General features: G+C 39.3%; 1 protein-coding gene across 3 annotated transcripts in view; it reads left to right on the top strand.

Annotated features, from left to right (window-relative positions):
• The first annotated feature begins 9,993 nt into the window (after positions 1-9,993).
• LOC123513199 (neural cell adhesion molecule 2-like) overlaps positions 9,994-24,000 on the top strand; it is a 167,826-nt gene continuing 153,819 nt past the window's right edge. For 2 of the 3 annotated variants that reach the window (XM_045270184.1, XM_045270181.1), the window contains exons 1-2: positions 10,008-10,267; positions 23,356-24,000. The exon at positions 23,356-24,000 is cut by the window's right edge and continues 173 nt beyond it. The gene's annotated coding sequence lies outside the window, so the exon portion shown is untranslated. Of the gene's footprint in view, positions 10,268-23,355 lie in introns of all 3 variants that reach the window. The other variant, XM_045270183.1, reaches the window with a different exon arrangement.

The raw sequence follows: 24,000 nt of genomic DNA, 5'->3' as shown, positions 1-24,000 counted from the left end.
AGGTGACGTGGTGGAAAATGTCACTAAATGCTTTACGCACTGCAAGATTATAACGAGTTAGTTACAGTGGATGTTGAACTGTGTGTGTGTGTGTATGTGTGTGTGTGTGTGTGTGTGTGTGTGTGTGTGTGTGTGTGTGTGTGTGTGTGTGTGTGTGTGTGTGTGTGGAAAAAAGAACAAAATAGAAGAAAAAAGAAGAAGAGAGAGAGAGAGAGAGAGAGAGAGAGAGAGAGAGAGATTCTAAATCCTTTTCCATATATATAATATATATATATATATATATATATATATATATATATATATATATATATATATATATATATATATATATATATATATATGGAAAAGGATTTAGAATCTCTCTCTCTCTCTCTCTCTCTCTCTCTCTCTCTCTCTCTCTCTCTCTCTCTCTCTCTCTCTATATATATATATATATATATATATATATATATATATATATATATATATATATATATATATATATATATATATATATATATATATATATATATTATGATGAAGTGAATGTTGAAATGCTGCACTGCACAAAATACTCAAGGGGCGGTAAGCCTTCTAGTGAAACGGGAAATTCGAAAATCCAAAACAGGCAGAGGAAGGAAAGGTTTTCTACAACAGGCAATTTACGTCGAAGTCTTAGACTTGAGAAGTTTTGAAAAGTCGTGGTGGAAGGTAATCAAAAGGGATCGTGCTGGTGTGTGATGCTGAAATGTTAAATTGGACCAGAAACAGCTGTGCCGTGTGGTGTCAGGGAGGAAAATGCAATCCTGAGCATTATTGACATTTTGATATGGCGCGCGGGAGCAGCGAGTGTGGTACAGCTTTTATGGTCAGTCATTTCATTGCCTCCGGTTTTGTTCTTGCAACTTCAAATTCCTGTAAACTCAGCGATAAAAAGACTCGTACCGGAAAGAAAAATCCCAGTGGTTCGGGTTACTACTGTGTAGATATTGATACTGTTACTCATATAATAAAGTCAGGCGGATAAAAATATACTTGATATAAAAAAAAAAATACCAACTTCAAGAAACCAGAAACATTAACAACGCATATTCATATTTTTTTTTTTCGATAATTCAAAAATTCGAATACGTAAGAATACAATCTGCTAGAAGATATAAAATACTTAAAGTTTTTTTTTTTTTTTTTTTTACCTATTTATACCATGTGGGCTTTTCACGGGAATTTATGGGCTAAAGGGGATACTTTTTTGGAGTACCTCCTATCTCAAAGCCCATCCGCTAGGAAACCATTGCCCCGAGTGAGGAAGCCCAACCTACACTCAGACCGTGGACAGGATTCGAACCCGTGCGCTTGGAGACCCCTCAGACCCCAAAGCGCGCAGTGAATATCATTGAAGTGACACATTTCATGACACCAGCAAGCCATGAAATATATACAATGATACACCAAAGCTTCCGTACTACAAGTCACAGCTTTCCTCTTGCTAACACATACACGTTCATACATAATCGCTAGGCTGCCACGGCTCTTCCAGCGCACCTCTCACCTGTACTTCAGCAGGGACTCGTAACGCCTACAGGTACAAGGAGGGGAAGGTTTGGCCCACTCACCCACTCACCCACCAGCTAATTGTCAGTTCACTTCACTGTGCCGGGGTCTGCATCTCCTCCCCCTCGGCGCCGTTAAAGAGGAAGTTCTGATCGACGTTTCCAGTACCTCTTTCCTTCCTTTCTTGCTCACTTTGCTGCCTTCGCTCCTTCATTTTCTTCTTTTACTCTTCTTTCCTTCAATCTCAATCTTTCCTTCTTTAATTTTTTTTTCATAGTTTTGTCTATTTTTCATCGCCTCGTTTGTTTATTCCTTCTTTCTTCTTCCTCCTCCTCCTTTTCCTCTTCATGTTTCTCTTCTTCCTCCTCTTTTTTCTTTTCCTCTCTTCTTTTCTCTTATCTTCCGCTTTCTTTTTCTTTTTCTTCTTATACTTGGTTTTTTTCTTGTTGTTCTTGTTCTTGTCCTTGTTCTAGTTCTTGTTCTTTTTCTTGTTCTTGTTCTTTTTTTTCTTGTTCTTGTTCTTCTCTTCTTCTTTTTCATCTTCTTCTTCCTCATCTCTTCTTCTTCTCCCACCTCTTCCTTCTCCTCCTCCTCTTCTTCATCTTCTTCTTCTTCTTCTTCTTCCTCCTCCTCCTCCTCCTCCTCCTCCTCATTCTTTATTTACTCATTATTTTTTCACATTTCTTCACGCTTTCTTTTCCGCTTCCTTTCTGTGTCACTCCAATCTCGTCTTTCATTTTTTTTTTTTCTATTTCAACTTCGATTTCTTATTATCAAGAATTTTTTTTATCTTATTTTCTGTTCATCCTTTTTCTATAAATCCTTTCTCTCTCTCTCTCTCTCTCTCTCTCTCTCTCTCTCTCTCTCTCTCTCTCTCTCTCTCTCTCTCTCTCTCTCTCTCTCTCTCTCTCTCTCTCTCTCTCTCTCTCTCTCTCTCTCTCTCTCTTACATTTTTACTTTCTCTCCTTACTTCTTCTTACTATTATTCATTCGCTTAAAGTCTTATTTTCTGCCCCACTTCCTCTTCGAATTTATCTCCCTCTTTTCTCCTTTCGTAAAGCTTCTTCATTTTCTCTCTCGTTTTCTTGTTCTTTCTTTTATTGGTAGCATTATTGTTTTCTCTTTGTTTTATTCATTTTGTTTCCAAGAGACTACAGTCCAATCTCTCTCTCTCTCTCTCTCTCTCTCTCTCTCTCTCTCTCTCTCTCTCTCTCTCTCTCTCTCTCTCTCTCTCTCTCTCTCTCTCTCTCTCTCTCTCTCTCTCTCTCTCTCTCTCTCTCTCTCTCTCTCTCTCTCTCTCTGCACCCATCCATCCTTCCCCTTCATGCCCATAAAGTGTTATAGTTAAATTTATTGAGACGAATCTTCGGCTTAGTGCATTTCCGAGTGGCTTCTTGTGAAGGGGAGGGCGGTTGGCACCTTTTCATCGGCGTGGCTCAGGCAGCGGGCGTGAGTTATTTCTTCTCATCTACTTTGGCCAAAAGGTCACGAGGGAATTCAATTTCGACGTTGCTGGATGAAGCTGGAAACAGTCTATTGCAGTGGAAATCTGGTACGCGGGAGGAGGAGAGTGAGGTGTAGCCGGTGAAGATGTTTCTGACTCTGCTCTCTCTCTCTCTCTCTCTCTCTCTCTCTCTCTCTCTCTCTCTCTCTCTCTCTCTCTCTCTCTCTCTCTCTCTCTCTCTCTCTCACAGGAAATTTTTAAGGGAAGATCGGAAGAGTTTTAGTTCTATCGGGAGGAGGGGAGCAGGGGTGCAAATGTGTGTCGAAATGTTCCAGTGCCGTTATTACGCAGCCCGAGGGAAATGAAGGCCGGGATGCGCAGGGGAGGAGTGCGAGGGGGCAGAGATGGCAGGGGAGGGAGTGGGGAGGGCTGGTAATGGGTGAACTAATGCCTTCAAATACGATGCAATTTTTCCATACCGGACGATGTTGAATTTATTAACATTGTAGCGATCGCATGACATTTGACCGGCGAAAAGGGAAAAATAAAAGAAAAATCATGTGTAACTCTGAACTAATGCCATTTAAACGTTGTAGTTTTTTTGTTTTAATCCTCACCTGACTCTGTGTTTTAAGCTCAACTTTACACCGATCACAACGACCCTGAGCAGGGAAAAATAGATGGAACATTAATAAAAGTGTCATATCTCACTGTGTATTATAGCATATCTATCATACACCTGCTCCAACAGACGGAAATGAAATACGTGGAAATACACAGAGATCTAGATGTATTTTCCTTTACTTTTGTTTAACTTGCCACCGATTATAAATGCTGTCGAGCGGAACAGAGAACATTTTGCAAACTACTCTTATGAAATAATATTCGATGAAAACTACGTGTTTATTTTCTTTTTTCTTTCCTTCCTTATTGTGTGTAAAATTCTTTTGCTGATAAACAATATCCTCGTAATCAACAACCTTCTAAATAGTTTCTTGGTTTTGTAACTGATCTCTCTCTCTCTCTCTCTCTCTCTCTCTCTCTCTCTCTCTCTCTCTCTCTCTCTCTCTCTCTCTCTCTCTCTCTCTCTCTCTCTCTCTCTCTCTCTCTCTCTCTCTCTCTCTCTCTCTCTCTCTCTCTCTCTCTCTCTCTCTCTCTCTCTCACACACACACACACACACACACACACACACACACACACACACACACACACACACACACACACACACACACACACACACACACACACTAGGGGACATATTATAGGGGGCGATATTCTTTTCCACCGCATGGTTATGAAAAAGGGAAGATAAACTGAAACTGCGTAAGGAAAGCTTGAAGGATAACTAGGTGACAAGTTTGGTGTGGCTCTCGCTGTACCTTTGAAGAGTGGCTTTGAATCATTTGTTCTTGCTGCTCATTCACCTCATCTGCCTGCACCGAACTTCCACCTCATTCCTAAACTGAAAAGTGAAGTTATAGGCAGCCCTTTTTTGTCTCTGATAAGGAAGTTATTGACTGATATAGTGTTTCAAGTATCAGGATTCAGTTTTTTTATTACTAAAAGGAGAAGTTCACACACTGCATGATCTTTGGAGTAAATATGTGAAGTGGCCATTATGTTGAAAAATATATTTGCAAAGTTCCTTTTGAGTTATTGCTTGTAGATCATACCACGAACGTTTCAGCCCCTCCTCGTAGGCATATATAGGCATATCAATGATGATGCTCTTTGAATAATTTTCTACTTACTGTTACATTTTTTTTTTTTCTCTTTGCTAACTGAAAAATGACGGAAGTGATTCGCGCCAGTCCTGTGATGACATGTGGGAACGTATCATTATTTTCTTTTTTTCCCAGTTATTGATAGTTCAAACTGATTGACAAAGTGGCTACGCGTCGTCTGTTGTATATCTGTTGTCGCTAGATTGATTCAGTTGGATTATAACCCCTTTTTTTTTTGCCATTTTATTTAGACAAACATTCCTTTCATCTCCTTTCCGCACGTGGTTTGTTTGCGTTCATGTTCATATCTCTTGATAAGGGAAGTGTTCTCTGGGGGACAGAATGTATCTCTATTTTTGGGCTCAATGGAAGTTTTGTTGTTTGAATCAGTGAAATTAAGACTGGAATGTTATAAATAAGGTTTGAAAAGGTTAGAAAATTAGTAAGCCATGTGACTTTAGTATACTCTTATTTTTTCTTGTCCTCTCTCTCTCTCTCTCTCTCTCTCTCTCTCTCTCTCTCTCTCTCTCTCTCTCTCTCTCTCTCTCTCTCTCTCTCTCTCTCTCTCTCTCTCTCTCTCTCTCTCTCTCTCTCTCTCTCTCTCTCATCTTTTCTTTTACTTTTCATGTTCTTTTTTTCTCCTTGCTCGCTCTGCCAATGCTGTAATAATATTTATGTATTTCTTTAAAATTTTCCCCTTAGTTTTTCTTTTTTTTCTTTATCTTTTATCTCTTTCATAAGTGATTTTGATTTTTGTTTTAGTTTGTCATCCCTACAGTCTGTTTCACTTTTTTTTCTGGCATTTTCGTCAGAATCAAATTACCATACTAAACTATAAATATGAAAACTGAAGGCCGCGAAAAAAAGTGGTATTTTTAAAGGTAAAAAAGCAGGAGTCCATTATAAAAATGTCTTCTATTTATTTGTTCTTAAGTATAATCTGGGCAGCTTTAGGAGCCTCGCTCTGGAAATATTGCGGGAAAAGTTTTTTACTTCGGAAATGTAATTTGTGCTTTCCTTTCTGTCGTTCTTCATCCTTATTCTCTTTATATATTTTCTTCCTTTAGTTTTCTATTCTCAGTGAACGCTTTCTGTGTCACCAGGAGATCGTGACCTTTACCGAGAAAGGGACAGATGGTGGAAGATATCGCTTCAAGTCGGAACTCATCGCTTGGACAAACTCTAAATCGATTGGTGGTGAATTTTTCAGTGCTTAGATGAGAGAAGCGACGCGATACACTTTATTCATTTTTTTTTTACCTTATCTTTGAATTGAAAAAAAAAAATAATTAAAAAAAATAAAAATAAATAAATAAATAAATAAATAAATAAATAAATAAATAAATAAATAAATATAATATATATATATATATATATATATATATATATATATATATATATATATATATATATATATATATATATATATATATATATATATATATATATATATATATATATATATATATATATATATATATATATATATATATATATATATATATATATATATATATATATATATATATATATATATATATATATATATATATATATATATATATATATATATATATGTATTTATATATATCTTCGTGTTCTGCGGTGCGAATGATTTTAAATATAAAAACACAAGTGAAAATCATATTGGTGAAAACACACATATCGAGACACTACGTACATTGTAGGTAAAAAGAATAAGAACATTAATGATAATTATGATAATATTACTACTACTACTAGAACTACTATCACCACTACTACTACTACTACTACTACTACTACTACTACTACTACTACTACTACTACTACTACTACTACTACTACTACTACTACTACTACTACTACTACTAGTAATAGTGATAATAATGATAATAATAATAATAATAATAATAATAATAATAATAATAATAATAACAATAATAATAATAATAATAATAATAATAATAATAACAATAATAATAATAATGATAACAATAAAAATAATAATAATAATAACAATAAAGATAACAATAGCAATAACAGTAGTGAATATAGAAATAACAACAAAACTATATACAACTATTGTTATTGGTTTTATAACATTATTACTACCACTCATACAACTGTTTCTATAACTACTGCTACTACTGCGGCTGATGCTACTACTACTACCGCTGCTAGTACTATTTTTTTTTTTTTTTTTGTATTTCCTTTTTGTCCCTTTGGAGTGGTTTCCTCGACACCAAACGCTGACCAATTAAGTCGTGACGCCGTAACACTGTGTTCGAAATGGTTTATGTTTCACCAATCTCTAACCTCCGCAAGTAATCCGTAAGCCTCCTCTCCCAACTACTACCCACACTGCCTCTCTTCCTCGTCATCCTACTCCTACTCCTCGTTTTCGTTTTGTACTCTCTCCTCCTCCTCCTCCTCCTCCTCCTCCTCCTCCTCCTCCTCCTCTTCCTTCTCCTATTCCTTTTACAACTCCCCTCTTTTCTATTCTCCTGTGAAGTTTCACGAATTTCACTCATTTTGTCGTATATATTTCGCTTTTTTTTTTTTTGCCGGACTGTCATGGGCACGTGGTACTCCATCTACTTCCTGACTTGCCTGGTCGTTTGTTTTAACCTTGTTTTTATTCCTGTTGTTCGTGCACCATACCTCCACTGGCTCCATTTCGTAAAGTGTTGTGCAAGGAATGAAGAGATGGCTGCGGGCAAGGTGATATGGGAGGAGGAGGATAAAAAGAGAAAACAATAAAGAAGGAGACGTTAGGGACTGGTGAGAAGAGAGGGATATAAATAAAGAAGTAGAAAAAAAAAAAAACATGCATAAGGAAGGATGGAAGGAAAAAAAATGGTAAGGAAGCACGGAACAGAATATAGAGAAGTAAATAATGCAGTAGACAAGACAACACATGCAGAAAAGGAAGAAAAATAAGGCACGCAATAAAACATGTAGGCAAGGAAACAGAGAAACAGAAAGCCTGCAGAAGTTACGGTGAAGACAGGTAATTGAAGAGACAGAACACTATCAAAAAAAGGAAACGCAGTTAATTTTCTTGCAAGTAAAATGCAAATTCAATCTAACTTTACTTGGATTTTATTGCTCAAGTGTGCTGTGTGTAAACTTAGTAGAAAAGAAAGTAATGTAAGAGGTTAATATATTTATTAGATTATCATCACACCGTTATAAATGACCAGAAAAGCTCCCCAAGTGATGTTTTCATAAGTGTTAACATTGTATAGTATTCAAAGGACATGTATTGAAGGATGATGCTGTGTAGACTCAAGGAAGATAACAAGACCTGTCACACATAGTTTATCATCACAGTATTGTATACGAAGAGAAGAGATTGCCAGGTGATGAAAAACACGTATTGAAGAGATTGAGATTCTTGGAAAATAAGTCCAGGATCCTTTTCATCTCTTGGGAGGGAGAAGAGATGGAATTACCAGCAAGAAAATAAGTAAATCAAAACAAAACGCTTCTTATTGAATCGGGCATTGCTTGATTTGGCGGAACGGAGGGAGAAATTGTAAGGAAGCACGAGGCAATGCATTGGTTGATGGGAAAATTAATTAAACCTTATCTCGCTTCCACTGTGAACCCAACGATTACGGAGACCCAAGAATCCTACGTTATATATTCTCTCGGATACAAAAATCACATTCCACCCCTGCGCTAAGTGCAATGAGGTGCACTGGAGAGGAGGACAATAAACAGAATACAAGAGAAAATTCAATTAACTCCCCACAATAGAAGAGAGAAAATCTGTAGGCGGTGTATCTTACCATGTGTGTGTGTGTGTGTGTGTGTGTGTGTGTGTGTGTGTGTGTGTGTGTGTGTGTGTGTGTGTGTGTAGGGAAATGTAGCTGTAAAGAGGAAAAAGAGGAAGAGGAAGTAGTGATGGGATGCCTCGAGTTTCTTCTACTTGTCTCATGAAGAAAAAAAAAACGAACAAAGTTTAGAGAGGATATATGAACCCAGTAAATGTCCTCAGGTGAAAATTTATACCGCTACTGGGTGAACGCACTGCTTTGGGTGGCAATACTATGAGGCCACAGGTGTGTCTTGGGACCTGATCAGCATGTTTGTGTGCACTTGTGGGTGTGTGGATGTATGCACGTGTGTGTGGGTAGAGAGAGAGAGAGAGAGAGAGAGAGAGAGAGAAAGCCCATAAACGGCACCAGGTGCAGTACAAATAATTCGTCCATCGTCCCTCTGGAGTCGTGGCCAACCTATCTAACTGAACACCCAAAGTCACGGGCTCGATCTCAATCCTGACAAATCTTTGGCGCTTCCTGCCGAAGCCACTAACTCAACAGCTTCACGAGTTTCCCTTTACAGTGGCACTTGACGCCCCTGCATACTCGTGTTGTGTCTGCCTTTTGTCCTGATAGATATTTGCTTCACTTACTAATATACAGGTGACGGGTGACCTTTCCTGGGCTTTAAATATGTTAGAGGCCATTGTTTGATCTATGAAATTTTGAAGTAAAAAACCTTGTATTTTTTTTTTCCCTTAATGCATTGGACCTTGGGGAGGAACACATGCTGGAATAGAGCTGGAATCAAGTTATCTTCGACCTTGACAAATGATGAAACAAGAAAAAACGAGGTCACGGCTAATGGAAAGGAACAAGGGGGTTTGCTGAAGAAACATCAATGTAGGAGGAAGACGATGGAATAAGTGACATTTGGAGGCGCGGCATCCTCCTCTTGGTGACCCACTTTGATGTGAAGTACTTGCGTGACGTGGTACGTGAAGAGCACCGGTAAGAACTCAACGAGCTCTCACCACCGTAATGATGTATAAGGCATGGATAAGCCACGACGCCTCGGTGCCTTCAGAAAGTGGATCATAAGGAGGTAAAAGGCAGCGCGAAGCATAGGTAGAGGAGGCGGGCTCGTGGCAAGAGAGTCTGCCGCGTCGCTTTAACGCAGCCGTCGAGAGGCACAGGTGTGGGCGGCGAGCAGGTGTGGGGCTGTCCCGGCCACGCCAGGGTAACACCTGCTACAGGTTCATACAACATTCAGTTTGGTCCTTAACAACTGGCTGATTTTGTACACTCAAGAAAAGAAGAGATGATAATTATTTGCAAGCATTTTGCCTAATTTGCCCAGAGCAATGAAATAGTCTGAGATAAGGCAGCAAAATGAGGCACCTCGTTCGTATATCTTACGTTTCACATTATCCGTAGTTGAACATCTTTCCAAAATGTTATTTACGGCTAGAAATAATATATTGAAATATAATAACTTGCAACCCCCCTCCACCGGCCGCTCTAGTTGGGGGCCGTGCAGGCGCCAGTGTGTGATCGACCACAGTTGAGAGAGGATCTCCGCCCTGTCGATTAGACCACCTGTTCCGAGGCCGTCCTCCTCGTTCTTAACGCTCATCTGGAAAGTTAGGAGCCATTTATTTATTCACTAAATTGAGTGTCGCTCATTATATTGTGACTGTGTTAAGAAAATATAAGTTTGTAAAAAAATTCATAGATGGTAGACTGTGCATCGGCATCAGAGAGTCTGCGATGATCTTTTCGTGAGGAAGCGCATTAAAACAAACTGTACTACATTCTGGTGAGTCTATATTTTGGCGGACTTTTACTGAAATACTGCGTGGCGTGGGGACATGGTCACGGCAGCACAGTGAAGGGTTGATTACCGAGGGCTGTGCGCTTCTGACTTACCTGTGCACTAATCCTTTTAAGATCTTTACTCTTGGTGTAATTAAAGGAACCCGGTGTCCGTGGCGTGAGCAGCTTGCTGGCGTTACACATACAGGACTGCACTCACGCCGTAAGGTAAATTAATGAAAATTTATCCTGTCACTCGCTTTCCTTACTTTTAAATCTGGAACTGAGTGAGGATTACCGGTCAAGACTTGCACGCCGGAGCCCTGAACGGCACCACAAACAGGAGAGCGTCGATGAACTGAAGCGAGGTTTGTGCCTGAATTAATGCGGCTGTGCTGCACCTGTGTGTCAAGGCTGCACAGGCATCACTTTAAGCAAAGTACTGGTTCTACTTGGGGAGATGCCAACGTGCAGTGAGTGTAATGGGGATGTCACTAGTTGAGTGAGCGTGACTTGCTATGCCCACTCCCCTCTAGGTGTATACCCGTCCTGCTAGCTAGACCCTGGGAAACTGGAGATAAGCAGATCACTCTGTGCAAGGAAAAATTGTCATGATTTTTTTCTTATCGCAAGGTTTGTGTCAACCGTTTTTTGAGTTATAAGGCAAAGATAACTGTTTTTATGTATGTGTGTGTGTGGGTGTGTTTGCTTGTAATTGTGTTAGGATGCATATATACTTGCGCATATATATATATATATATATATATATATATATATATATATATATATATATATATATATATATATATATGCGCAAGGATATATGCATCCTAACACAAACACACACACACACACACACACACACACACACACACACACACACACACACATATATATATATATATATATATATATATATATATATATATATATATATATATATATATATATATATATATATATATATATATATATATATATATATATATATGAACATACACACACGCACACCGTAATAGATGGATGGATTGATAGATATGAATAGGTACACCGTCAATTTGTTTAGAGTATTCAGTAAAAGTACTTAGATTCATCTGTCTGAGCAGGTTTTCGGTGTTTAGCAGTACTGGCTGCCGGATGCTGTGGGGGTACATATTTTTTTGGCGTTGCAGTTTTTTTTTTCTTCCTCAAAGTGAACTTTGTGCTTGATTTTCGCATGGCAGCTAATAATCGTCTTGTACTGTAGTTTTTTTTTTTTCCATTTTTGAAAGTGTATTACAAAAGTTTTACATTTGACAAATTCATCTTATACTCAGAACATTTCAGTTACAGGACTGACTCTTAGATTTTGATTTTCTTATTGTGTAAGTGAGAAACAAAATGAGGGTTTGTTATTGATCATTAGTAATATTCCAACTAAACCATGACTTCTTATTTAACTAGCTTTGTATTATAGCGGCGAATTCATGATTGAAGTAAGAAAAAGCCGCTATTAACGAAAAGGCATCTGAAGAAGGAAGTATTACCGTGTGTTCCAAGAGACAAAGATGCTGAGGGCAGACAAAGCACGCCATGGAATCGCTAATTCTATAAACCAATGTCCAATTGCGTATAAACAAATACCTTCCAGAATGATACGTTAATGAATCGTGAGTGTGTGTGTGTGTGTGTGTGTGTGTGTGTGTGTGTGTGTGTGTGTGTGTGTGTGTGTGTGTGTGTGTGTGTGTGTGTGTGTGTGTGTGTGTGTGTGTGTGTGTGTGTGTGTGTGTGTGCACGCGCCGATGTCTAGGTGCGTGAGTGGGAGTGCGAGCTGTATTGGTACCCTATTCTATTTTGGTTGCTTCACAAGATGTGTAACTTCGTGTCTTTTTTCCTGTTTGTTTTGTTGAATCCTGTCTGTCGTCTTGCAGTCGAGCCTTTCAGGAGGTGACGTGTGGCGGCAGGGCAGGTGGTGGTGGTGGTGGTGGTGCTAAACCGTGAGACTTACAGCAAAAACTTTACATTCTTTTGTCTTGCCTTGGAAGTTTTGGCTTTATCTTTATGTTCCTTTGGTGTTGTTCTGCAAAATAAGTCCTACTGCATAGAAGACCAGTGTGAACTTTTCATTGGAGGTCTTTTTAACCGTTTTCTTCATTTCATCAGAGGTTGTTTCCCTCTGAGATTGCAGCTTTGTCCCAGTATTGTTTGCACGTAGCGTCACAAACGAGACATCCTTCCTCAGGCTTCAGGTGCTTCCCACATTGGATGAGTCTGCCCGACACTCCTGTCTCCCTCGTCGGCTTGAGACGAGTCTCTATTTGCTTTGTCCGCAAGTCACCAGCATGTAATTCCCTCATTCCTGGACATGAATGACCATCGCGGGGTGCCGTCCTCCCTTCCGGTGCTCTAAATGTAACTGCCCCTGACTTTCCCAACAGAATAGTTGCTTTTTTTACTCTTGCCCTTTCATAAGTGCAAGCTACGGTTCTTGATTGGTACCTTCGTATAGCGTTACTCTACATGAATATCGTTGGGTTTCTGTATCAGTTTGGATGCTATTTTCCTGCCTCATATCAATGCTGGTGCCTCTTCCAGTCATCCCTGTCCCAGATGTACTGATGCTCTTAAATGTTATTCGAGATGCTGCTCAGAATGTCAGGACTCTCGGCACTCTAGTACCAGCAACTTGAGCCTTATACGCAAGTGTCACTGTTTCGGCCTATCGGGGTGCAGGAAGTCTGCCACTGTGTCGTCAAAGTGGCGCTGCATGTTCTCTGTTAAGAAAATAAAAGGAATAAAATATTTCTGAGGAAGTTTGCAGGTGGCAGCTCCACTGAAAGCAATCACGGCGCACGTGCTGAGACTCCATAACGCTGTGCCACACACACACACACACACACACACACACACACACACACACACACACACACACACACACACACACACATGCAGAAACGTAGAAATCTAGAGCAGTCTTGATACAGAAGTAGTTCATGCAAGGAAAATACTGAATATAAAGGAAAGGACACACACACACACACACACACACACACACACACACACACACACACACACACACACACACACACACACACACACACACACACACACACACACACACGTCACCATCAACGTTCTTTTTCCTTTACCGAGTTTTTTTTCTCTCTCTTCATTATATTGAAAGGGCAGCTCTGGAATTCACTCAAAAGACAACCTAGGCGACTCACCCTCAAACGCGGAACCAACTAAGGAATACAACAAAGAAAACAGTGATCTTAAGCCCGTCGGAAATCACCACCACCACCAGAAGCACCATCACCATCACCACCGCCACCATCTCCATCCTCCATCCCCTCCGCTTTCACTCCCTTGACCTTTCGTAGCGCAACAATACTTTTTTTTACCTTACACTGCAATATGAACCACCAGGAGAGTCTGACACAACCTTCCTACTCTTGTTTTTCTTTAATTCTTCTTTTTATTTACCACAGCCACCCAGGATTACATTATTCCATTCCATTTTCCCTAGACATTGATTCCACTGATAGCGGTATTCATGGGAAAGTTATCAGAACATATGTTGCAATTTGAGAGAGAGAGAGAGAGAGAGAGAGAGAGAGAGAGAGAGAGATTTGTTGATATGCAAAGAGATGAGAAAGGCTGACGAATGCACCCACTTCTCCAGGACATTATCTCCCATTACACATGCTAGTCAGTCTTACTCAGCTTTCCTTTTTACCCACAATGCCAGAGAGAGAGAGAGAGAGAGAGAGAGAGAGAGAGAGAGAGAGAGAGAGAGAGAGAGAGAGGAGATTCAACTTCGCTTTTTAGAACTTCCCGCATCCAACCCCAAGTGCTTCAAGAGGGAGAAATGAAAGAAAAATGTAAAAAGTTGTCTGTCAGAGGCGCCGCGCCGCCGTGACAGGAAAAATGTTCATGTTTAGATTTTCGATAACACATTCAACCCATTTTTTTTTCTTGCATTTCTATTGGTATTTTTTTCTTTTGTTATTGTTGTTTTTGTTTTTTATTGTTATTGTTGTTGATGTTGATGTTGTTTTGCATCTTTAATTTTTTCATGTCTTATTTATTTTTCTTTCTTCTATTTCCGTTTCTTTTCTTTCTTTGTCCTTCTTTCTTTTTTCTTGCTCTTATTTTCATCACTAATTATCTTTTCTTTTATATAATTTTCATTGTTATTGTTATCATGATCCATTATTATTATTGTTATTATTATTATTATTATTATTATTATTATTATTATTATTATTATTATTATTATTATTATTATTATTATTATTATTATCATTACTTAATTAATTAAGCACATCACGTCCTTTTAAATTCGTGACGTCGATGTTCCTAATTAATTCACACACACACACATACACACACACACGCACACACACACACACACACACACACACACACACACACACACACACACACACACACACACACACACACACACACACACACACACACACACACTCTCTCTCTCTCTCTCTCTCTCTCTCTCTCTCTCTCTCTCTCTCTCTCTCTCTCTCTCTCTCTCTCTCTCTCTCTCTCTCTCTCTCTCTCTCTCTCTCTCTCTCTCTCTCTCTCTCTCTCTCTCTCTCTCTCTCTCTCTCTCTCTCTCTCTCTGACCCAATGTCTTTTAATACTTGATGTTCGGTGATCTTGACTTTGAACACCCGATCGATACTCTTTGTAAAGGGAAGGTCCTTGTTTGCAGCGGCGTTTTTGTCACATGTTCATTTCCACCATTATGATTGCTGTGTTAGTGTTAAAGGTATTTATGTGCATTCCAGGAGTAGTAGTATAAGGAATAATAGATGTAGTAGTAGTAGGTGTTGCAGTAGTTGTAGCAGCAGCAGTATTAGTATTAGTAGTAGTGGTAGTAGTAATAATGATAGTAGAAGAAAATAGTAGTAGTAGTAGTAAGAGCAATTGTAGTAGCAGTAGTAGTAGTAGTAGTAGTAGATGTAGTAGTGGTCGTAGTAGTAATAGTAATATTACTCATAGTAGTAGTTTTTTTTAGAAATAGTAGTAGTAGTAGAAGAAGAAAAGGGAATAAGAAGAGAGAGGTGTCGAGACATTTGTCCCTGAATTTTGGCTAACTCCTGTGCCTTTTAGGGAACTGGCAACATAGTGGGCTTTTTTTCTCTCATATTTTGTTGCCCTTGGCCAGCTGTCCCTACTACATAAAAAGAAAGTAGTAGTAGTAGTAGTAGTAGTAGTAGTAGTAGTAGTAGGAGTAGAAGTAGTAGTAGTAGTAATAGTAATAAGAGTAGTGATAGTAGCACCAGTAGTAGTAGTAGTAGTAGTAGTAGTAGTAGTAATAGTAGTAATAGTAGTAGTAGTAGTAGTAGTAGTAGTAGTAATAGTAGCAATAGTAGTAGTTGCAAGAGCAGCAAAATGAAATGATAGTAGTAGAATTGGTAGTAACAATGACTAGTTGTAATTAGTGTTCTTTTGGTTGTAACATAATTGACGTTAATTGTAGATGTAGCAGCATCAGGAACATTAGCAGCATGAGTCGTAGTAGTAGTAGTAGTAGTAGTAGTAGTAGTAGTAGTAGTAGTAGTAACAGTAGTAATATTAGTAGCACTAGTAGTAGTAGAAGTAGTAGTAGCAGTAGTAGTAATAATAATGATAATAGCAAGTAGTAGTAGTAGTAAGTAGAGCATCAAGATGAAAAAAAAATGAAAGAGATAAAAAAAAAAAACTTAGCTGAAAAGTCACGCCGCCATCGATTAAAATTTCACACAGTCAACACTCCTCCTCCTCCTCCTCCTCCTTGTTCTTACTCTCCCCTTTTCACTGTCAAAGCTCTCCCACAGAATTCCTCTCCCTTGCTGACATCCCTCTCCCTCCTACACACCTTCCTCCTCGCTTTCATGACTTATCAATCTTTTGTATAAGTAAACAGGCGATACTCAACCGGGGTGGCCTCCGATAGATAATTCACTGCCATCCTGATCTCCCCTAGTCCCTTAGTTATTGAGAACATGATTTTTCCATTTGTTGACGACTCGGTTATTGTCAAGGCTTCATTATTTTTTTAGCTCTTTCAACTTGTGTAATGTTTAATAGGGATTAGAGTCTTAATGGGGTACCTGCCTTTCCCTTTCTCCCTCCCTCCCTTTTATTTCTTTTGCTTGCCAACGTGTGACGGAAAGTGGAAAGGTGACATGTGAAAAGTGGAGGAAATGGTTGGTTAGGAATGACTGGGTGAATTGGCTTGTATAATTGATTGATTAGAATATGAAATAAAAAGGACTTAGAGAGAGAGAGAGAGAGAGAGAGAGAGAGAGAGAGAGAGAGAGATGCATGTTGTGTCCAAACCACACACACACACACACACACACACACACACACACACACACACACACACACACACACACACACACACACACACACACACACACACACACACTCTCTCTCTCTCTCTCTCTCTCTCTCTCTCTCTCTCTCTCTCTCTCTCTCTCTCTCTCTCTCGCGGTCCAGGAAGTATGTCAACAAAAGCAATGAGGGAGAGGAAGCTGGGATGAGGAGGAAAGTTAACAGTTTCATCCTTGAAATCAATAACCTTTTGTTATGTTATCGACTTATTTTTACAAGTGGTGTCGCTGTTGTAGCATTGGGCATTACGGGTTGAGTGTGTTTATAGCTTAATTTCGTAGTAAATGGCTGCATGTCTGTACTTTACGGCTCCAAATATGTATAATAATGCGCTTTGTTCTAAACTCGGATATCGCCATGTTACGCTAGAGTGTAATTTGGCAGCTTTCCACGCCGAACATTTCAGGGCTTTTCGTTAATATTTGGTACAGCGTCGCAACTCACCGCTTTGTACTGTAATGCCAATACTCTCAAAGCCTCCATGTTCTAGTTTTTTTTTTTCTATTTTTTTGCCGCTCATTTTCATCCTTTTATTTATTCCGATGCACGAACACTTCACACGCCCGCAGCAATGACTAATTCATGAGAGAGAGAGAGAGAGAGAGAGAGAGAGAGAGAGAGAGAGAGAGAGAGAGAGAGAGAGAGAGAGAAAGTAGTAGTAGTAGTTGTACAAATAATGATAGTAGTAACAGTAGTGATGGTAGTAATAATAGTAGCAGCAGCAGCAGTTAGTAGTAGTAGTAGTAGTAGTAGTAGTAGTAGCAGTAGCAGTAGTAGTAGTAATAGTAGTAGCAGTAGAAGTAGCAGCAGCATTACCTATAGTATATATAGTTGTAGTGGTAATAACAGTAGCAATAGTAGAAGCTGTAATAGTAGTAACTATTGTTGAATCAGGAGTATCATTAATAGTGGTAGTATAGTACTAGCAGTAGTAGCATTAACAGTAGTATTTGTGGCAGTAGAAGTAGTAATAGTAGTAGTAGCAGTAGTAATAGTATTAGTAGCAGGTATAAATCTTTATCTGAAATACATGTGCTAGTTTCACGGGCCATGTTTTCACTCCTCTTCAGGCGAAATCGTTAAAAGGAACATAAAAAAAAATATTGTTACATTGGGAAAGGGACTCGCTGCCTCTCAAGGACGTCACTTTGAGATGTTTTGCGTGAATGAGTGAGTGAGTGTGTGAGTGAGTGAGGACGACGAGGGTTGCGATATTTATGGATCGTTCCTGGTTGTGTGTGTGAGAGAGAGAGAGAGAGAGAGAGAGAGAGAGAGAGAGAGATTCCGTTAGCTATTGTATTTCTGTTCTCTTTATGATTTTGTTTCGATTCCCTCTCTCTCTCTCTCTCTCTCTCTCTCTCTCTCTCTCTCTCTCTCTCTCTCTCTCTCTGTTCTCCCCTCACGACTATTCTAATTATTCGCAGAGTCCTTTATGCTCAGCCATTTTCCCCTTTTTCTCTAATTATTGCATCCCTCTTTTATTTTTTACTCTGGTAACTTCAACTTTTCACCATTTTCTCTTTCCATTTTTGAGTGGCGTTTTTCAATCTTATTTTTTTTTTTTTAGTATTTTTCCTTTATTTATCTTCGCTCGTTATCTAAACTTTTTTTTTTGGTCTGAGTCGATAATTCTCAGAAAAGTCAATCCGCCTATTTCATTTCCGCTTATCATTACGGCTCCACCTTTCCTGCGATTTTCACGTTTTATTTTCCCTGGTTTTGGTTCAGCGTCCTCTCCCCATTTTGCCAGAACTGTCCCTCTTTCCCTCCATGTCTCCCTCTCTTTCCCTCCCTCCCTCTCATTTTCTCCTCTCATATATCCACCCTTGTCCTACTTATGTCCTGTTTCAACCTTCCCTCCTCATCTGGTCAACTTTCCTTTCTTTTTTAATACTGTCCACGTCCTTCTTCCTTTTCCGTCCTCTTGTGTACCTTTTCCTCTCGTTTCCCCGCCGCATTTTCGTCTGCTCTTCTTCCTCTTCTCATTTTCCCCTTCCTCCTCTCGTATTTTTTTGCACATTTCCATATTTTTTTTCCTTCTCGTTGAATATTTAGTAACTTTTTTCCACTTGATGTCGTCTTTCACGCTTTATATGTTACAGTTTCATGGATTCATTCGTAAATCAGGACTTTTATACAATTTCTATTTCACATGTTTTTGCTCCTCAACATTTCTGAGTTAGAAAATTTTTCCTCATGTTTGAAGCCAAGGGTCAAATATGCGTTCTGCGATATTTCATTAACTTTGAGGGTGAAGTTGTGTGTGTGTGTGTGTGTGTGTGTGTGTGTGTGTGTGTGTGCTCTATTCCCCTTGATGAATAAGTTAACGGGTGAATATATACATAGATTGACAGGAAATAGAGACAAGTATACTTACACAGGCAAAAAAAAAAAAGACAGACAGAGAGATGAGCCAGTAAATACAGGGATACATATCAGATATACATAGACAGACGGCAAGTGTGCGCCAGGCCCACTCATACATATGGAGAAACAGACGCTAGACACGCGAACACAATTATCGGAGCATGAAACGGACGATGGGGAGGGAACGCCAAGAAGACGGTGACTGGTGTTTGTTGTGCGTCGTGGGTTGGCTGAGTTGAAGAGCTGAGGTGATCACAAATGGAGTGTGTGTGTGTCTTCGTGGGTGCGCACGTACGTGTGTGTGTGTGGGTGACCTTGGCGACAGAAGGGACCTATTGACCTTAAGGAGGAAGGAAGGTGGAGAGGAATAAGAGGAGAGTACTTGTGTAGGAGGATAAAAGATTAGTGAGAGAGGTAACGTGTCTCTTGCATAAGGAGACATAAACTGAATACTGGAATAAACGCTGACTTTTAACTTTTTTTAGTACACTTGAGGTAAGAAATGAATGAAGGATGAAAGAAACAGTGGCAAGGGAGTGAAGAGGAAGGTGAGAGAGAATGAATAGTAGGAGGAGGAGAGGAGGAGGAGGAGGAGGGACCACTTATCTCCAACGAGAGGTGAGAGATCCTACACTTTTGCACCGTCTCTTTTTTTTCTCTACTTAATCTTTTTTTGTGATAGGAGAGAGTGCAAGTAGAGATTGTCTTCATTTTACAGCACAATACAGTCTTTTCCCTTCATACGTGTTAGTTATCTGAGTATCTCTATCTTATTACATCACTTCCACCTTATCTGTCTCCCTTTCTTCTCTTGCTCACCTGCTTCATACACACCCTTACCTGGTCACTCACCTTTCCTCATTAAGAAGGGATGAGATGGTCTTCCAACTTTATCTCAAGATTTTGCTCTCCTCTCTAATGATATGTTTTTCTTGTCCGTTTTTTTTTTTAACTTTGCTCCCTCCCCCCTCTCTCTCTCTCTCTCTCTCTCTCTCTCTCTCTCTCTCTCTCTCTCTCTCTCTCTCTCTCTCTCTCTCTCTCTCTCTCTCTCTCTCTCTCTCTCTCTCTCTCTCTCTCTCTCTCTCTCTCTCTCTCTCTCTCTCTCTCTCTCTCTCTCTCTCTGTGTGTGTGTGTGTGTGTGTGTGTGTGTGTGTGTGTGTGTGTGTGTGTGTGTGTGGTTGGACGAGAGTGTAAGAGAGAGAGAGAGAGAGAGAGAGAGAGAGAGAGAGAGAGAGAGAGAGAGAGACATATCAACCAAAAATTATAAAGCATCATGAGAAATAACAACTGTAAAGAAAAATATTGGACTAAATTTTCAATACGTCTTTATTTTTTTTTATTATATAACTTTTTTTTTCAACAAAACACAAAGAACACCAACGAGTCTGTCTGGCATATGAAGAAAAGGAGAGGTTTGTTTTGGTTAGGCGATTATAGATGACTTTTTGTTATAGACGACTTTTTTGGGGGCAATGGGCGTATATGCTTTTTTATCCAGCGGTAGAGAGCATGTGCGGCTGAAGGAAAAGGTGCTGCTCGTCATGTCGGGTCATTGCGAACCGTGGTGGTCATTCCAGAAAGAGGTTTTTACACTGGCCTTTTTTTTTCGTTACTCACAGGCAGGTCACGTTTCCATTGAATGTACGTGTTCCATACAGGTTCACAGGTGCGCGGAATACATGCAGATAATACCTGGAGGACCACCGCTACCATTAGAACCACGCGGCACACACACGCGCACACACACACACACACACACACACACACACACACACACACACACACACACACACACACACACACACACACACACACACACACACACACACACACACACACACACACACACACACACTCACACACGAAAAATAATCATATATTGAGGAACATTGCATATTAACAAATGTGTATTAACAATGCATGAAGTAAAACCGGTTATAGCATGTATTTAGTGACTAGACCAGCAGAGGTTGTACGGTGAAGCAATGAAGATTTTGTTACTCTGTGTGATTAGATCATTTCAATACTTATTCAGCAGATTGGTTCAAATGAAATTACTGAAAAAGATAATGGGATTATTGTTTAATTCAAATAACATCTGAAAGTTAATGGGATAATGAACACTCAAGTAGAGAATAGATAGACAGCTTGGTTATTCAAATCGCTATTTCAGCTTCATTATTCTTCCAATCGATATTTTGTTAACGAATTTTGATGATTTTTGTACTTCATAACTACCCTTGAGTTTTATTTCAATTTTTTTTTTCTGGATTTGTGTTTCTGGTCCATTGTTTTTTTTTTTTTCACTTATCTTACATGGACATAGTGTTGTGGTTGAGGGTGTAGGGCTTTAGGCCAATAGTGCTTCTTTCTTTTTTGAAAAGGAGAGAAAAAAAAAGAACATGAAGCAAGTTTGTCCTACCATGCAGTGATGTGTTTAAGCAATGCAATCCATGTGTCACTGACTTTCAGTATTTATCGTATTAACAATACTGGAGGATGCGCTAGTCATTCTGTAAGGAAGACCACCTGTGCTATTCGTACTGACATTTATTTGTTTAAAAGTTACGCGTGTAGGAAGAAGTGACATATTTCACTTTGCACTGCCACTGAAGTTTTCACATAACTATTCCATGGACGTTATGTACGGTAGTTTGACACTTGGAGGCTACACAGGCTAGATGAGATGCTAAACTCATCACTTGAGATGATGTGCTCTCGTATGTCTTCCTTGAAGCTTGCAAGATAATAATATAATTATGAGAGGTTGTTGTTAGTGCAGGTGAATGTCAGACAAATATTTATGAAATTCTCTTTTTCTTTTCTTTGTTCTCAAACCTTAGAAAAATGGATTAAGGGAAGGAGAGAGAGAGAGAGAGAGAGAGAGAGAGAGAGAGAGAGAGAGAGAGAGAGAGAGAGAGAGAGAGAGAGAGAGAGAGCGCATAGGGGTGTGTGGAGAAAAGGGAAACTCCAAAGGATTCACCAGATATTGTCATTCATTAGCTGCATGGATTTATTGATCATTATATCACATTTATTAAATCGAAGACGTGACCCACAATTTTTTTAAGACTTTTAAAGGTCTCAGCGAGGTGCAATTCAAGTTGCTTGACATTTCAAAAAGAACCAGTGTACGGTTGTATTTTTGATAACCTAAAAAGTGAAGTAGAGAAGAACTGCTAAGTCTTACGAGAATGTCTGTGCGTTGTTGATGAAAGGTTAGGCTGCACGAGTGATTTGATTTATATGATTTAAGGATGAATGCGAAAACCTCTTGTCATGACAGTCTGCTACTTAATTCCACTCCATGACGGTGGCGACATTGGACAAAATGTATGAAGTTGTGTCTCTTATAAAGACTTTAAAATGATCCTGACGACTTCTCTGTGAATAAGTAAATCACGTGCACTGGAAATACCACATGTGGCGTGGATGGAGAGGGAGTTAATGTTTTTTCTTTTCATTTTTTTTTCTAACTAACAAATGGCAGGCCAGAGTGAAAGCTTGATATGTTTGAAACTTTTACATACTTTAGGTGCTTCTCTCGAAAAAAGTTACAGAGTGTTATGTGTAAGTAATGCCATGCTATAAAAAGAGGAAATGTATTATATGTATTTCTTTATAGTATATATTTTTGAGTAGATGCACTGTTCTGATTTTTATGGTGGGGTTTTATTTTCTACTTTCCTCTTCATTTCAACGCTGGAAAATCTGACAAAGTGATATTGATTATAAATATTTCCTTATCTCGTGCAATCTGTCTTGGGTAATATGGTCTCTTCGCTTCTTAGAGACACATTCGATCCAGGCCTCACATGCACACCTGGCTCCTCAATTATTGTGTTAAGCGGGCCAAGGACGAACGTTTCTCTGATTTTATGTGACATTTGTCATCTTCAACATTTTGTTTTAAAAGGTAGTGGTTTTTGCTTATATATTGTATTGATGTAAGCTTTTTGTAGTATTATTCGTATTATGAATATGCTATGTGTATTGTTATTAGTGTGGTTTAAATATACGGCAGTGTCCCTAGTTTATACGACTGCACACACACACACACACACACACACACACACACACACACACACACACACACACACACACACACACACACACACACACACACACACACACACACACACACACACACACACACACAGACACACACACACACACACACACACACACACACACACACACACACAGTATAAATTTTTTTCTACTAAAACACTGGCTACTATTCTGTTATACTCATATTGATGTAACTCATATTTTTCCTCAAGTGATAATTTCAATGCTAAGGAAAATTTTTATTTATGATGATTTTTCGTCCTAAAACAGGTGATATTAGTGAGTGACAAGTTTACAACACTGTTACAAAACAAACCTCTAAATAACGCCTGAAACAACTGCTCACCATTGTGTTTACACTGAGTTAATGTGAAAATACGTGAAAACAAATGTGATTTCCCTTTAGAATGACGCTTGGTGGTCAGCTTGCAAAGCCACGAGTCTGGGGAATACATGGAAGCAGGCATGCGAGCTGAGCCGGGCTTGGAGCTGCCCTGCCCGCTGCTGCCTGCTTCTCCCTGAAACATTATTGTATGACGTTTATTCAGTTAACTTGCCCTGGAAAGTTTCCCAGAAAGATGTCACTTGTGCAGTTAGTCTGAGAAAAGCGTACTGCGAAGATACTACAAGACGGTGACTAGCATAGACAATTACTTTTCGTTGGTTGCCCCCTTTGGAAATTTTCAGTGTAATGATAAACAGAAAGGAGCGGAAAGAAACATTTGAAAAATAAAATTGTGTTTGGTATGCCAGAGGTGAGGCTTCTTCGACAGCCATAAATTCAGTCCACATCGAGAGAGACAGAAAAAGAAAAAAATATGGACGGTCCTGGACGGTGCTTAGACACAAACTGACTGTAGCTGGCAACACTCCTGCAGCTGGAAAGTGTGTGTTTAAGTGTGCGTTTGTGCGTGC

This window comes from Portunus trituberculatus, chromosome 35 (genome assembly GCF_017591435.1).
Source record: "Portunus trituberculatus isolate SZX2019 chromosome 35, ASM1759143v1, whole genome shotgun sequence".
Taxonomy (NCBI): domain Eukaryota; kingdom Metazoa; phylum Arthropoda; class Malacostraca; order Decapoda; family Portunidae; genus Portunus; species Portunus trituberculatus.
Note: the sequence above shows the minus strand (reverse complement) of the source record. Positions and strands in the feature narration are given on the sequence as shown.